This window comes from Macrotis lagotis, chromosome 7 (assembly GCF_037893015.1).
Source record: "Macrotis lagotis isolate mMagLag1 chromosome 7, bilby.v1.9.chrom.fasta, whole genome shotgun sequence".
NCBI lineage: Eukaryota > Metazoa > Chordata > Mammalia > Peramelemorphia > Peramelidae > Macrotis > Macrotis lagotis.
The window spans coordinates 219,057,197-219,075,502 of record NC_133664.1 but is presented as its reverse complement, the minus strand read 5'-3'; the positions used below and the strand labels follow the sequence as shown (position 1 = coordinate 219,075,502).

The window sequence follows — 18,306 nt, the reverse complement described above, 5'->3', positions numbered from 1 at the left end:
AAGAAAATAACATATACATTCTCTTCAGTAATATAAATGGGAAGAACAATAACAAAAAATCTAAAAATGAATGTTGCAAAATTACAAATAACAAACATGGCCCCAAAGTAGAGATATAAGATGTCCTTCATCCTACTCCTTAGCAGAGATGCAAGTTCAATGGGTATGGAATATTGTGTTTTCTCTCAGATTTTGGGGGTGTATTTATTGGCTTTGCAGGGTTTTTCTTTCCATTTTCTCTTCTTCCTTTTTCTTTAAAATATATTTGTTGTATTTGCTGACTTAGAAAGGGAGGGGTAGAAAGTGTTAGGAAGGGATATTGGAATAAGGTTTGTTATTGCCTAAACAAAACATATCAATTTAAAAGTAACTAATGGGGTGGCTAGATGGCTCAGTGGGTTGAACACCGGTCCTGGAGTCATGAGGACCCGAGTTCAAATGCAGCCTCAGACAGTAATTATCTAGCTGTGTGATTGAGCAAGCCACTTAGCCCTGTTGCCTTGCAAAAACAAACACAAAAAATAAAAGTAACTAACATGGTGTGCCATGATATTGACTGAAAGGAAGTAAGCAGGTTAGATAGTAATATGAAGAAATAAAGGAGGAAGAAGCAAATTTGGGCTATATACCTAATGAGAAGGAAATTGGGAGTTACTTGTAAGTTTTGATTACTGGAAAATAGAAGTTATTTGGAAAGATATGATGTTATATTTATTTATATACTTCTACTGTTGTAAATTACAATTACCAATTACTCCTAGTAGTAAAAAATTACTCATTTTAGGCAAATGAAGGAAGAGGACAGCTGAGCCTTTCATATGGTCTGGAGCTGAACTTTCTTTTATGTTATCTCCCCACTAGTACGATCTTCTTGAGAATATGAGCTGTCTCTTGATTTATATGTTGAGTCATTTCACTCGTGTCTGATTCTTTATGAATCTGACTCTTGCGAATTTTCCTAACTCCAGGTCAGGGACTCTATCACATACTGCACTACCTAGATATCTATTTATATCCTCAGCTTTTAATTCGTTCCCTCCCTTATTTTCCTTATTTTCCTTCCTCCCTTACCCCTGGGTATAGAAATGTAACTGTTCTGTATTTAAATTTCCTAATATATAAAATGATAGAGGTTAGACTCCATGGCCTCCAGAGTTCCTTCCAGCTCTGAACTATGATTCTGCTAATTCTCTCACCTAGAGTTCCTCATGCAAACAAAATCACACATCCTTCACTTCCTCTCATATTTTTTTCTTTGCTTATATCAAAAGATATTTTCTACTATGATTTGACCATATGAAAGGCTCAGCTGTCTCCTCTTCCTTCATTTGCCTAAGGGATGAAGAGGAGTAGTAAGACTAGGAAGGGCATCTCTAGTGATAAAAGAAAAAAATGATTATGTATTAAAACTTGTTTAGTCGTTTTTCAGATGTGTCCAGTTCTTTAGAATCCCATTTAGTGTTGCCTTGACAAATATACTAGAATGGGTTGCCATTTCCTTCTCCAATTCATTTTACAAATAAGGAAACAGGAGGCCAACAGGATTAAGTGATTTGCCCAGGGTTATATATCTGATTAGTGACTGGGGATGGATTTCAACTTGGTCTCCCTGATTTCTGTCCAGGCACTCTATCTATAGCTATTGGAATTGTTTAAAAGTCAAAAAGTTGAAAATAGTTTGCAGTTTTCAGTCTAACTATAATTACATAAATATTACATTGATTATTATACTAAAATATGTAAAAACTATTTTGAGTATTCAATGAAACATGATCTATTTATATAAATATTGTGTATTATTTAGAAACCCTATAACAAGAAATTAAAATTTAATTTAATTTTGTTATAATTTAACATTACTAATTGGCTATTTTATCTTTCATGTTTTTTTCTTAGCTAAAGTTTTATTATACTCAGCTGTAAATCTATCTTTACTATTTTATTAGGTTTTAAATGATTCATTTTGAAAAGAACACAGTGTTTGTCTTCAAGGTGTGTCCTTGTTTGTTATCATTGCCTTTGTTATCTAAAGGAAGACACAAAAAGTACTGTTTACCCTTGGGAAGTAAATTGATATTATGTTGAGAAATACTTAGGTTGTTTCTTGACCAAAGTTCTTCAACTATGATTGTCAGTTATTAACCTGGATTTCTTACAAAATAAAACTTACCCTTAGGAAACAAATGTTAAAAGAAAATGTTTTATTACTACTTTTTAAATTTTTTTTTAGTTTATGAAATCAAACAAGCATTCCTGTGACATAGTACAATAAAAAGGATGATTGCACATGAAATTGCAAATCTATTATGCAAAATTGCTATTCCTTTCAAATATATAGCATTATCATGTAAATTTATTTTTTGTCATCCCTCCATAGAAATGGTGACCATTAGACCCATATAGAGATATATATGTGTCTGTGTGTGACATTATTCTATATATACTTATATTCATCAGTTCTTTCTCTGGCTGCAGGTAGCACTTTTCTTCATTTGTTCTGTACAGTTAATTTGGTTATTTATAATATTCAAAGTAACTTATTACTGTAAGCAATGTTCTCTTGGTTTTGCTCATTTTGCTCTTCATTATTTTTGTCTTCATTACTTCATCTTTCCACATTTTTTTCTAAAATCATTGAGCATATCATTTCTTTTTTAATCTTAGTATTTTTTCCAATTACATCTAAAGATAGTTTTCAACATTCATTTTTGTAAAATTTTCTCCCTCCTCTCTTTTCTAGGCAGCATCCAATCTAATATAGATTATAAATGCAGAATCATCTTAAACATATTTCTATATTAGTCACGTTATGAAAGAAGAATCAGAACAAAAAGGAAAAACCACAAAAAAGAAATCAAAAAACAAGTTTAAAAAATGAAAATAGTATGCGTTGATTTTCATTTGTTCTCCATAGTTCTTTCTCTGGATGTGCATGGCATCTTCCAATAGAAGTCTTTTAGAATTGCTTTTGATTATTATATTGTTGAGAAGGTCAAAATTGATCATCACACTATGTTGTTGTCACTGTAAAAAATGTTCTCCTGATTCTGCTACTTCACTCATTATCAGTTCATGTAAGTCTAGGTTTTTCTCAAATCTACCTCATCATTTCTTATAGAACAATATATTCCATTATATTCATATGCCACAACTTGTTCCACTATTTCTCAATTTATGGATATCCAGTTCTTTGCCACCACAAAGATAGCTGTTATAAATATTTTAGAATATGTAGATTCTTTTTCTTTTTTTCTAATTATCTTTGGAAATGGACCAAGGTGCTGGGTCAAAAAGTATGAGTAGTTTCATAACTCTTAGGGCATAATTCTAGATTGCTCTCCAAAATGATTGGGTTATTTCACAATTCCACTAACAGTTTTGCCACATTCCCCTCCAATATTTGTTACTTTTCTTTCTAGCATTTTAGCCTAATCTGGTGGGTATATTATCATTATACTCAAGGTTGTTTTAAATTTCTCTAATCAGTAATTGATTTAGAGCATTCTTTCATGTAACTATAAATTGCTTTGATTTCTTTATTAGAAAATTGCCTGTTGATTTCTTTTGACCGTTTATCAATTGAGGAATGACTTGTGTTCTTAGAGATTTTATAAAATTCCTTATTTATTTTAGCTACAAGATCTTTATCTGATCAAATGTCTATTAAACATTTTCTCCAATTTTCTGCTTTCCTTCTGATCTTGGCTATATTTGTTTTATTTGTCCAAAATCTTTAATTTCAGGTAATCAAAACTAACCACTTTACATTACTCTCTATCTCTTATTTATTTATAATTTTTTTGCCTGTCCCTAAGTTTGATAAGTAATATATGTTCTTTTAATTTTCTTGTAAAATCCCTCTTTATATCTGTTTTGACCAGTGATGTACTTAATATTTTCCTTCTTAGCCTCTCTTTTCATTCTATCAGTTATTTTATCTTCTCCCCATATTCTCCTCTTACTCTTCATTATATCCACCCCTCTGAAAGTCCCTCTCTCATCTATTATTGTCTTATCCATTCACCCCACCCTTCTAATCTTAATCTAAACATCCCTCTCTCAACCTATCCCCCAGTTTTTTCATCTGTAGTTCAAAAATTTTAAACCTCTTTTTGTATACTGTTGATTCCTCTTCAACCCAGGTGAGAGAGTAAGGTTCCAATATTACCAGCTTTCCACTTCTGCCTGCTTCCTCAGTATTCTTTTTTTTATTCTTTGGTTTCATGAGATAATTTCTCCTTTAAATTTTTTCCTACCCCCTTGTGATTTTTAGAATTATTTCATCATATACAACTCACTGGCAACCTTTCTTTCAAAACATCTTAGTAATAAGTTTTAAGAGTACTGTTATTACTAATAACTAATAGTCAGTAATAATATTTTCATATAATAGATTTATTCAGTGTCTTCTTTAAGTAAGAAGGGAAGCAGGGATGGTAATGGGAACCAGTAATATCTTGATATTAACTGTTTCTGATAAGGGTCTGATATCTAAGCTATATAGAATAGAATAAAAGGCCAAGAGTTGAATAGATTAGTCAAAGAATATGAACAAGCAGTTCTCAGAAGAAAACCTATCAGTTATTACAAATACAAAGAAAACTTACCAGTTAGTTATCAAGGGGCAGCTAAGTAGCAGAGTGAATAGAACACTGGCCTTGGATTCAGGAGGACTGGAGTTCTAAATGTAGCCTCAGACACTTGCCACTTACTAGCTGTGTGATCTTGGGCAAATCACTGAACTCTAATTGTCTAATTGTCCAGGGTCGTCTCCAGTTGTCCTGATTCATATCTGGCCTCTGGACCCATGTGACTCTGGAGGAGAAAGTGAGGCACAGCACCCCTTCACTAAAATCCAATTCACATGCTTGTCATGCATGACATCACCTCCCTGATGTCATGTTCTTTCTTCGAAAATGAAGGACAAACATTACCAGTTATTAGCAATCAAATGAAAGGTTGTTCCACATCAATAATACTAAGAGAAATGAACATCAAAACAACCTTGGGGTTTCATTTTACATGCAGCAAATAGATTGCTGACAAATTATAGAAATAGTTGGAGCTATCAGTGGAGCTTTCCACTCTCAAAAGAAATTTAGAATTATCTTTTTTTTTTTTTTTTTTTTTTTTTTTTGGTGATTAAGGCATTTTAGGTTGAACTCTTTAAATGAGAAATCCCACTGCTTAACTCCAGAGGTTAAAAAACAAAGATCCCAAAATATTCAAAGCAGCACATGAAAACAAATACACAGTGATTTAGAAAATGAATAAATGAATTGTATTTCATTAATGTTTTATAGTATCACTACATTGTAAGAACTGCTGAATGTAGGGCTTTGAAGCCCAAGAAACATAGGAATACTTAGGTGAAATGATACAGAGTGAAAACAGAATACAAAAACATAAGACAAAATAGGAAAACAATGTTCTCAATGACTATCACATTGAAAAGTACACAACAAAAAATGAAACATAAATCTATTAATTGTGACCTAGAAGAATAGATAAGTAAATATACTTTCCTTCCCTTTCTGCAGAGATGCCATAATAATAGAAAGCATTTATGTGATGCTTTCCTATATGCAATTATGTTCTCATTTGATTCTCACAAAAATCTAGGAAGGTGAAAGCTAACTACTATTATTCCATTTTATAGATGAGGAAACTGAAGCAGAGCATAAGTGACCTCTGCAAGGAAGTGTGCTTCAGGTACTCAAGTGTCCCTGACTCCAGACCCAGCACTCTATTACTATATCTCCTAGCTGTTAATTCTTTGTAATGAGGTAGAAAGTGAACATGAAAATCTTTTGTATCAACCAGAGATTCTGTGGTTATCTCACAGCAAAGTGCTTAAAAGTACTATTGAGCTTAGAGATAAGTTAAAAAAAAAAGTATTCCCAATTTACTGACTTTTTCTATAATGATGTTAGGTGTATACTACCTAGCAGATATTTTTGGAAAAAAAAATAATCATACCCTATCCCTTCAAGGAAAGAGATCAGATCCTGATGTAGACCTGTGGGTTCAAGGTTTAGCCAAGTTTTGTTGTTGTTGTTGTTGTTGTTGTTGTTGTTTTTTATATTAAAACTTTTTCTTCCTGATAAGTGGTTGTGTGTTTCTAATACAGAAACACTTTTCCTTAAGTGGCATGACAATATTACTTTAATAGCTCATAAAATTCCTTTCAGTGTAGTTCTTTTAATTGTAATAGCTAGAAAGACTCTATCAGATTGTTTTCTATTGAGGGAAGGGAAGGAAGGGAGGGAGGGAGAAAAAACTGTAAAACTCAAAATCTTGCAAAAAAATGATTGGAAGAAACTACCATTTGTATGTAATTGGAAAACATATATAATTTAAAAAAGAAAAAATTTTAAAATGGTGATAGCTAGAATTTATATAAAACTTTTAAGGATTGAAAAAGTTTTTTTACAAATATATTATTTGATTCTTATAAGAACATTGTAAGGTGCCATCATTATTCCCTTTTTACAGATGAGGAAGCTGAAACCTGTTAAATGACTTACTCAGAAGCACATAGCTTAATGTGTGTCTGAGGCAGAATTTGATTTCAAGTGTTACTCACTCTAAGTCTAACCCTCACTCCATTGTGCCACCTATTACAGTTTTGATTATTATACAAATGGATTTATTTTTCCTTTAGTGCCAGATATTTAGCAATCTCTTAATAAAAATAATCTGTCAATTATTTTAATGGGTCTTGTAATTGTCATTTTCCTGGAAAATATTGTTTGAATAACCTTAAAATAAGTTTATTTTTGAATCACTACAAATTACTTCAGTCTTTTTCTGTTTTCTCACTCCTTTTTTTCCTAAGCACATAGGATAATAGACAAGTTCAAGTATAATTCACAACTAAGAATAAGGGAAGGATAATGCCATCATTGTAACAACTACTACTACTACTACTACTACTACCTTTAAGGAACTCACAGTGTTGTTCTGGAGATTATGCACAAATCAATTTAATAATAAAATAATATGATAGAAAATTATTTGATTCTGACAAAATATGACTTTAGATGAAATAATGCTACAGGAAACAAATAGTCCATATTATTGTCTGCTAGCAAATTTACATCTTGCAAATGACTACATTGGTATTTCCTTGCAAAACACTAGCAAATGCTAATGACATTCTCATTTAAATGCTGTTGGAGACTTCTTGGTGTGGCAAATTCCTTGCATTGATGGTCTTGCATATACTTTATAAATTCTTAGTTTCTCAAAACTCAAATAACTCACTCATGGTCACACATTTAGTATGTGAAAGTAGAACTGAACATATCTTTCTTACTCCAAAGTCAGCACTTTAACTATTCTCTGCTACCTTCTGCCCTAACATGGTAGGGTCAGACATAAAAAGTTTAAAGGAACTTAAAGGAATTAATGTCAACAGATTAGAGTGCTTCTCTGCAGTTTGATGCTACCTTGGGAGGAAAATTGAGCCAACACACAGATGGGAACAGTGGAGCAGAAAAGGAGAGGGAAGATTTCAGAGATACAGTGAACAACATTGCATTTGCCTATCTATGTTAGAACACTCACAAATATCAAGACTGATTTGATGAAAATGAAGGGGAAATTCAGAAGCTGCTAAATGAAAAGCAAGAACTCCACAGGGTTTACCAGGAAGATAGTTCATCCATTTCTAAGACATTTAATTCCATCAAAAGTAAAGTACAGGGCAACTAGGTGGTACAGTACTAGCCCTGGAGCACCAACCCTAGAGTAAGGAGGACCTGAGTTCAAATTCAGTCTCATACCTTTAATAATTTCCTAGCTGTGTGAACTTGGGCAAGTCACTTAACCCCACCGCCTTGCAAAAAAAAAGTAAAGTGCAAGTGCAATATTGGCTCAGTAAGAAGGCAGATGATATTCAGTTTTCACTGATAGTAACAATCTAAAGAGCTTTTATGATTCCCTGAAGGCTATTTATAGACCAAAGACCTATGATACACCTTGACTATTTCTGATGGAGCTACATTGATTAATGATAGGGTCATGATCCTAGAAAGATGGGTTGAACGCTTCCATAATGTTCTTATAGATCATCAATCAATGCTGAAGCCAACTGTTTATCTCAGGTTGATCTCAGTATCTCCATTATCCATCTTTATAAAGGTAAAGGGAATCGAGTATCCTGTGACAATCCTAATATTACTTTGACTTGACTCTGTATATTGTGTATTGACTTCTTTAACAGAATAAAATTCCCTTGAGGATAAGGCCTTTTTCATTTTGTCTTTTTATCCCCTGTCATATAATAGGTGTTTAAAAATGCTTGTTGGTTGGTTGTTTGTTTCCAAATCATGTCCTTTTAACTCTAGGTGTCCCTTCAGGGTTCTGTTCTAAGCTCTCTTCTTCCAAACCACTTCATGTCTATACTGCCTTTCCTGCCCCACTCACTCTGCTGAATTCCAATCTCACATTTTCAGCTGCTTATCAGACATTTCAAACTGGATATCCAGTAGAAATCTTAAACTCATCATAATACTTGGCACATCATAGGTGTTTAAAACTGCTTATTGATTGGTATGATTTAATAAGTCATTTAACCTTTTCTGAGTTTTAGTTGTCTTTGCTATAAAATGCTATTGCCTAAATCATTCAGTTCCCTGGCAATCCCTCAAAAGCTTATTTTCTTCATTTAGACCTGAAATTGGTATAAAGGTCAAGATTAAATGATATAGAGTGAAGACCAGGAATATGCTCCAGAGCAGTGTCAAGCTCAAGTAGAAACAGGGGGACACTAAATTGTATGTATACAGCCTATGGGCTATATATTCATTTTGTTGTTTAGTCGTATTCTACTCTTCATGACTTCATGGATCATAGCACACCAGACCCTTCTATCTTTCAGTATCTCCTGAAGTCTGTTTAAACTCCTGTTCATTGTTTCCATAACTCTATCCATCTTACCCTATGCTTTCCCCTTCTCCTTTTACCTTCAGTCTTACTATCAGGGTTGTTTGCAACGAGTCCAACCATATATGTGGTCAAAGTGTTTCAGCTTCAGTATTGGTCCTTCCAGTGGATGTTGTTCTTGTTGCATTGTATCAATCTTAGTGCCCCCATGTTGGGATTTTTTTTTGAGTAGTTCTTATCTTTCTTTCTTTCTTTCTTTCTTTCTTTCTTTCTTTCTTTCTTTCTTTCTTTCTCTGTTTTTACAAGGCAATGGGATTAAATGACTTGCCCAAGGTCACACAACAGGGTCATTATTAAGTGTTTGAGATCAGATTTGAACTCAGGCCCTCGACCAGTGCTCTATCCACTGTGCCACCTAGCTACCCCACCATTTTCTTCCCTAGATCATTTTACAAATAAGGAACTGAAGCAAACAATGTTAAGTTACTTGTCTAAGCCTGGATTTGAGCTAAGGAGTCTTTCTCATTCCAAGCCAAGTTCTCTATCCACTGCACCATCTAGCTGCCCATTCAGATGAATACTCTGAATTAACTTCAATTTGTCATACTCTTCTCCCAATCTTGAACCAATTAGTTGCTCTCAGTTTGTTTTTAACTTTTGTTTCTTGGTTCACATACAGGTTCCTCAGGAGACAAAGTTAAAATGATCTGATATTCTCGTCTCTTTGAAAACTTACCACATCTTATTGGAGTTTTTTCTTTTTTTAATTTAATATTTATTCTCATTTTGTACAAATAATGTCTTCATACATTAATAAAATATTTTTGTTTAAGAGTAAATGAAATACCCCTCCCCCATAAATATAGACTCACTTGAGCAATAAAGGGGAGAGAAAAAAATTAAAATAAAAAAAATAATAGTAATAATTGTAGGTATGGCCAGGTGTCACAGTGGACGGAGCCCCAGCCCTGGAGCCATGAGCACCCGAGCCCACATCCGGCCCCGTACACCCAACAATCACCCAACCATGTGACATGCAAGCCACCTGAACCCCACTGCCCTGCAAAAACCAAAAAAAGGGGGGAAAAGACCCAAAATAAAACAGTAATAATAGTAGGGGTGGCTGGGTGGCAGACAGAGAATTGGCCCTTGAGCCAGGAGCACCTGGGTCCAAATCTGGCCTCAGACACCCAACAATTACCCTGCTGTGCGAACCCAGGCAGGTCACCCAGCCGCATTTGCCCTACATCCCCCCCAAAAAAATAATAATAATAAAAAATGTGCTTGAGTCTTTGTTCCAACACCAACAACTCTGTTGTGAGCGGGTCACATTCTTTATGATAAGTCCATGGCAAAAGTTACTTCCATATTTTTCCACCATTGCCATTGCTGATCACAACTCCCTCCTTTCATATTTCTCCACTACCATGTACTATATTTTCTCTCTCCTTTCACTCTGACTCTGCTGTAGGGTCGCTGAGTAGCACAGCTGACAGATCCCTGGTCCTGGGGCCAAGAGGCCCTGAGCCCCCATACCACCCCTTAGGCCCAGCATCCACCAGGCCCTATGGTTCCAGACAGGCCATCCAATCCCAGCCCCTTGCAAAGAAGTACAAAAGAAAATGTGTTACATCTGACCACTCTCCCCCCATGGTCCATCCTCTCCTCCATCACTCACATCACCCCCCCTCCCCCTGTCCCCCCTTCTTACTCCAGATGTCTATACCCCATTGAGTATATCTGCTGTTTCCTCTTCCTAGCCACCTCTGATGAGAGCAAAGATTCCCTCATTCCCCCTTGTCTTCCCCCCTTCCATATCATTGCAATAGCTCATTGTAATAAAGAAAAATCTTATTATATGAAATATCTTGGCCTATTCCCCCTCTCCTTTTTCTTTCTCCCATTACATTTCCCTTTTTTATGTTGACTCCATTTTTACACCATATTTTATCTTCAAATTCAGCTTTCTCCTGTGCTTCAACTATAAAAGCTCCCTCTACCTGCTCTATTAACTGAGATGGTTCATATGAGTATTATCAGTGTCATTTTTCTATGCAGGAATACATGCAGTTCAGCCTCATTAAGTCCCTCATATTTCCCCCCTCTCCTCCAATCTCCATACTTCACCTGAGTCCTGTATCTGAAGATCAAACCTTCTGTTCAGCTCCGGCCATTCCAACAGGAACATTTGAAATTCCCCTGGTTCATTGAAAGTCCATCTTTTTCCCTGGAAGAGGACATGCAGCCTTGCTGCGTAGTTGACTCTTGGCTGCATTCTAAGCTCTTTTGCCTTCCAGTATATTCTATTCCAAGCCCTATGAGCTTCCAATGTAGTTGCTGCTAAGTCCTGTGTGATGCTGACTGCAGCTTCACAGTATTTGAACTCTGTCCTTCTGGCTGCTTGTAATATTTTCTCTTTGACTTGGGAGTTCTGGAACTTGGCTATAATATTCCTAGGGGTTGGTTTTTTGGGATCTCTTTCTCTGGGGGATTGGTGGATTCTCTCCATTTCTATTTTGCCCTCTGCTTCTAGAATATCAGGGCAGTTTTCCTGTAGTAATTCTTTGAAAATGATGTTAAGGCTCTTTTCCTGATCATGACTTTCAGGTATTCCAATAATTTTTAAATTATCTTTCCTAAGTCTGTTTTCCATATCAGTTGTTTTTTCAATGAGATGTTTCACATTTTCTAATTTTTCATTTATTTTGGTTTTGAAGTAATGAGTCCTGATTTCTCTTAAATTCATCAATCTCCCTGAATTCTGTTCTTTGTCTGAAGGATTTGTTCCCCTCAGAGAGTTTTCTTATCTCTTTTTCCATCTGGCCAATTTTGCTTTTTAAAGCGTTCTCCTCAATAACTTTTTGAACTGTTTTATCCATTTGACCTAAGCTGGTTTTTAGCATGCTATTTTCTTCAGCATTTTTTTGGATTTCCTTGACTAGGCTGCTGACTTCATTTTCATGTTTTTCCTGCATCTCTCTCCTTTCTTTTCCCAGTTTTTCTTCTAACTTCCTCATTTGATTTTCAAAGTCTTTTTTGAGCTCTGTCATAGCTTGAGCCCAATTTCTGTTTTTCTTGGAGTCTTTAGATGCAGGAGCTTGTGCTTCCTCATCTTCAGACTGAGTATTTTGATCCTTCTTGGGCTCACAGGCAAAATATTTCTGAATGGTCTTCCTCTTATTTCTCTGCTTGCTCATTTTCCCAGCCTGGTCCTGGGTTTTGGGGTGCTTCCTGAGCTTTTGGGACACTCCCACAAGGGTCTCAGTGTGTGAGGTTCTGTCCTCCCTCCTGGTCTGTGAATGACCATAAGCACCCCCCTCTGCCACAGGGCCAAGGTGGGGGGGGTCCTGTTGTTGTATGGGGGGGCCTAGACTGCCATCAGGATCTGAATATGGTCAGAGCCCCAGAGTCCTGTTCCAGGGACAGAGGACAGAGCTCCACAATCTCTCTCTTCACTCCCCTCCCTAAGTTCAGTGGGCTCATGCCCTGGGGGCTCCTGCTTACCTGCTTCTGTTCCTGGATCTGGACTGCCTTGGCCACGCTGCTTACTGTGTGTCCTGAGGGCTGGGCTTCACATGCTTGCTTTGGCAGAGGTCCCCCCCGCTGTTCCCCCACTTTGTGCCTGGTGCTCCCCAGGGCGTAGCTCAGGAGACTCCCCCGCTGCTGTGAGCCCCGGCTCCCAGCGCCCTGGGGCTGCCTCCAGGAGGCTGAAGTTCTTTGGCTCTGGCAGGCTGCCCCTCCGGCCCCGGGAAGCAGAGCCTTTCTGCTCTTTTCCAGGTTACCTTGAGTAGGAGAACTGCCTCACTGGGTCCCTCTGTGGGCTCTGTCTCTCGAAAATTTAGTCTTTAGTTTCGAAGTTTTATGAGAGAGCACCTAAGACAGGATCCTTTCTTATCTCCATCTTGGCTCCACCCCCCACATCTTATTGTGATTCACAATATTATTGTGAAGCAGAAGCATATGTTTTTCTGAACTCCCTTGCTTTCTCCATAATCCAGCAAATGTTGGCAATTTGGTGTCTAGTTCCTCTGCCTCTTCTAAAATCAGCATGCTCTTCTAGTAGTTCTCAATTTATATATTGCTGAAACTTAACTTGCAGAATCTTAAGCATAACCTGCTGGAATGTGAAATGAGCACAATTGTTTGTTAATTTGAACATTCTTCAGCATTACCCTTCTTTAGGAATAGGGTATCAATTGAACTTTTCTAACCCAATGACTACTGTTGAATTTTCCAAATTTGCTAGAATATTAAGTGCAGCTCTTTGACAGCATCATCTTTTATCATTTTTGAATGAAATTTTCCCTTGCTAACTGTAATTTTCTTGGAGAGAACTCTTGTCTTTCCCATTCTATTGTTTACTATATCTCTGCAATTTGCTTTTCTCTTGAATTCTGCATTCAGTTGGGTATATCTTTACCTTTAGTTTTCCTTTTTTCCTTCAGCTATTTGTAAACCCTCATCGGAAAGCCTTTTTGCTTTCTTGCTATTCTTTTTCTTTAAAATGTTTTTATAGTTACTTCCTGTACAGTATTGTGAACCTCTTTCCATAGTTCTTCACACTCTACCAAATCAAATCCTTTAAATGTGTTCATCACCTCTATTTCATATTTCTAAATATTTTATTTTGGTCATACTTATGATCTTATGGTTTTCTCTTCTTTCTTTAAATTGTCAGAATTTTGCAATAAGATGTTCATGATTTAAACCACAAGTAGCTCCAAGTGTTATTTTAATTGACTATATAGAGTTTCTCCGCCTTTGGCTACAACTTACATATAATCAATATGATTTTGATATTGACTGTGTTGCTGAAAGCTATTTACCATAACCAGTGAGTTAATTTTAACTGCTTCATTTTGTATTCCAGGCCAAATTTGCCTGTTATTCCAATTATCTCTTGATTTCCTACTTTAGCATTCCAAATCCCCATGACTATGGGGGGTTTTGGGGGGTGTCATTTCTAGAAGATGTGGGCTTCATAGAATTGAGCAATTTTGGAAACCTCTTTGGCATAGATTTGTATTACTTTGATATTAAATGGTTTACCTGGGATTTAAACAGATTTTTATTCTGAGATTATATCCCATTACTACCTTTCTCATCTTTTTGTGACTATGAGGGCTACTGTATTTCTTCCAAGGGATTTCTTCTCACAGTAATAATTGCCTAAGTTAAACTCCCCTCCCATCCATTTAAGTTCCCTGATATCCAAGATGTCAGTGTTTAATCTTTCCATCTCCTGATTTTTTTTAATTTTAGAAAGGTTTTATTTATTTTGAGTTTTATAATTTTCCCCCACCTCCCACAGAAGGTAGTCTGTTAGTCTTTACATTGTTTCCATGGTATGCATTGATCTAAGTTGAATGTGATGAGAGAGAAATATCCTTAAGGAAGAAACATATAGTATGAGATATAGCAGAATTACATACTAAGACATTTTTAAAATTAAAAATAATAGTCCTTGGTCTTTGTTCAAGCTTCACAATTCTTTCTCAGGATACAGGTGGCATTCTCCATCACAGACACCCCCAAAATTGTGCCTGCTTGCTGCCCTGTTGGTATAAGCAAGTCCATTAAGGTTGATCATCACTCCTATGTTGCTGTTAGGGTGTATGATGTTCTTCTGGTTCTACTCCTCTTGCTCAGCATCAGTACATGGAAATCCTTCCAGGCTTCCCTGAATTCTCATCCTCCCTGGTTTCTAATAGAACAATAGTGTTCCATCACACAAATATACCATAGTTTGTTAAGCCATTCCCCAATTGATGGACTTTCCCTCAGTTTCCATTTTTTTGCCACCACAAACAGAGCTGCCAGATCCAGTTTACCTTAGTTCATAGGTCTTATATTTCAGATTCCTATGGAATCTTCATAGCATCAGACCCCAGCTTTTATCACCACATATCCCCAGCTGAGCTTCCTTTTGATTTTGATCTAGCCACATCATTCTTTCTAGAGTTACTTGTAGTTGTCCTCTTCTCTTCCCCAGTAATGTGTTAGACATCTTCTGACCCAAGAGACTTATCTTTTCATGTCATATATCTTTTATCATTTTAATACCATCCATGGGGTTTTCTTGGTAAAAATACTGGAATGTTTGCCATTTCTCTGTCCATTGTGCCACCTAACTGCCAGCACAACAATATCAGCCCTTGGGGGAAGTGGGGAATCTTTGAAAGGAATGTAGTTTTTTCCCCCCTTTTTCTTTCAGTACTGCCTATATTAGGAATGTTCTTTAGTAAAAGATCCAAAGCAATTAAATGGGAGAAGTCCATTATAAGATTTTTAGGATCTTGCCCCTATGGGGATGGTATGTGGTAGGGAATGATTTTTTCCCCAATAGATTCGTTTTCCATCCAGGGAATCTCTCACATCTATTCAGTTCTCTCCTTTTGAATACTCACATACCCAGTTAAAACCTTCATGAATCACTTCATGAATTGATGCAGAGAAAGTGTAGGCATTAGGCGGCTTTGAGATCAGTTGGAGACAAACTGTAAATCTTTTGTTTGCATTGTTAAGAGAATCTTCCTTCTTCCTTTATCATCTAATTTAGGCCACACCTGAGGGCCTGACTTTTAGCCTGATTTGTATTGCTTTGCCTTCTGGTGGGACAGCCAGAAAGCTTAGCAGCAGAGACCCCTCCCCAAAAGGCAAAATCTCCAATGCCGGATTTGGGTCTCTCCCAGGTCACCACGCCTCCCATGGACTCTGAGGGAGAATTTAAGGAGTTGGAGGAAGGGGCTCTTCTCTTGGCCTCCTGTTGAAACTCTGGTCAGCTGGCCTGACCAGTTCAATCTGCAATCCATGTGATCTTCTTTTTAAACTTTTCATAACTTTTCTGTCACTTTCTTAATGTGTTGTAACTTCTTTTTAATAAATCTCTTCTTTCCAAAACTTGCATTCCCGAGTCTGAGTTGCAATTCATCACGAGGCAGAACTTCTGAAGGCAAGAAACAAATCAGCGGCGACAGAATCACTAGACTTTTGTAATCTTTTCCTTAATTCCATTTTTTCTATCAACAATCTATTCTTTTACAAAACTGTCAAAGTAATCTTCCTGATGCACAGGTCTGACCATGTAATTTCCTAACTCAGCAACTTGTAAATTGATCTTCCTAAGGCACAGGTTTCCCTAGAGCCTAGCACAATGGCTCCATGTTGCCTCTAAAATCAAATATAAACCCCTTATTAGGGATTTAAGAATCTCCACCATCTGAAACTAATCTACCTTTCTAACCCTTTCTCACCTAACTCCCCTTTCATATTATATATTCCAGACAAAATGTACTATTTCCTGATTTCAGCCATCTCCTCTATGCATTCCTTCCTCATTGTTCCTTTCCCTTTCAGAATCTTCCTTTAGGAATCCATCCAAATACTATTTTCTTTTTGAAAGAGACATCCCTAACCCCTTCCCCACGAATGCATTCTTCCTCCTCCTCAAATTTTCCTTTACTTCTTTGATTTGTTTCTTCCTGTCACTCCTTAACTTGTTATTATAGTTATCTGTGAATATATTCTTTCTATCTAGTAAAAGGATATGGACTGATGTCTGTCATACATGGGGAATTATTAAACATCTACTGTGTGACAAATACTGTATTTCTGGGGATACAGTTCATGACAACTATGTAAAAACAAGAAATATACAAGATTAATTAGAGATAATCTTAGAGGGAAAGGCACTGCATTAAAGGGGGATAGAAGAGGCTTTTTGAAACCAAGAACTGAAATAATCCTTGTGGATGGAGATGAAAAGGGAGAAAATTCCAGGCAGGACAACCAATGTAAATACATGGCATCAGGAGATAGCTCTTTTGTGATGCCAAAGTAACTGAATTACAGAGTATAAGGAGAGAAGTAAGATGTGAGATTACTGGAAAGGTAGAAAGAGACCAGGCTTTAAAAACTGGAGGTGAGCCACTGGAGGGAGCCACTGGAGTTTATTGACTAGATTTAGGCAGATTTCTGCTTTAGGAAGATCAGTTTGATTAGCAGAGTGGAGTATATTTATAGTAATAAAAAGCAAAAAGCAGGGAGACCCACAAGAAGGCCAGGGAGAGGGCAGTATCAGAGCAGAGAAAGGGGCATGATTTTTTTCTCTTTCTTCAATATCAATCCTCTCTCTTCTCCAGTATCAGTCCATTAGCAAGTAGGTAGTAAAGTACCTACTAAGTACCATGTTAGGTGCAGGGGATACTAATATAAAACTCAATACTCCCCACCCTGAAATTCAAAAGTTTACATTGTCACAGATAAAAGCTCACAGCTTCTTTGCTGGGAGCCAGACCACTTGGTGACTCACTAAAACCCAAAAGACAACTTTTCATGCTGGCCTTTTTCTGTCCTATATTATTTCTAAACCACTCCTCTCTTCCCCCCTCTTCCCTGCCCCCATTCCCCGTCCTCAGAACTATAATCACTACTACCTTTGCCTTAGAAAAAGATGTGTTGTGGACTGCTTTATCTCACTTAATTATTGTTGTGACTTCCCTAGTCTCCACTCCTATTAGCATGTAAATTCCTTGAGGGCAAGGCATAAATATTTTGTCTCTCCTGAATTGAATGCAAGTTCCTTGAAGGCCGAGCTTGTCTAGTTTAAGTATTTTTATCTCCAGGAAGTTTAGCCTAGTGTCACTTTCACTGTAAATCCAAATTCAAAGTAAATACAAGATTGTAGGAAAAATAAATATAAAGCAATGATACATTTAGAATTATATACAAAAAAATCATAAGAAAATTCTGAAAAGAACACAAGTTTTATACATTTTTTAAAAGGGTCAAGCATTGTGTATACAAAGAAAGGTAAAAAATGTGGTCCATTCTTTCAAGCACTTCAATGGGGTTGATATACAGACTGAATATATAAGATGCATATTAGGTATGTAAATGGAAAAAATCTCAAATGAGGTTAGGGATGATCAAACAACAAAGAAAAAGAAGCCTTTTATAGGTGGCATTTGAGCTGAGTCTTGAAGTAAACCAGAGGGGGAGGTGAGCATTCCAGGATAGCCAGTAAGTAAGTAGTACAGTTTAATATACAATTCCTTATTTATGTTCTTTGTACATTACAAAGGTTAATTTTTTTAATGTTTGCAAGCTAGCAAAATATCTAAAAAGGAGAAGGGACTAATAGCTGAGGCAATGAGGAAGGACCTATAAGGTTATGGCAATTGCATAGGTTGCTTATTTATTTTAACCTTTATGCCAAAGATTAAATACTAAATTAGTGTATGTTTTTGGAAGCATTTTGAAATCCTTATTATGATGTCAATATGCTACAGAAGTTTCAGCTATACATTAGGAACATCCATCCTACCCAAACCTAGTATCCTCTTATAGAATATGATAATGTTCATTGAAATAACTAAAGACATTCCAGAGGTCTTGTATAAAGGATTTTCTCCTCCA

At 36.4% G+C, this 18,306-nt stretch overlaps 1 protein-coding gene across 1 annotated transcript in view; it reads left to right on the top strand.

The window, feature by feature from the left end:
- NET1 (neuroepithelial cell transforming 1) overlaps nucleotides 1-18,306 on the top strand; it is a 95,114-nt gene that overhangs the window by 58,567 nt on the left and 18,241 nt on the right. The window lies entirely within an intron of this gene.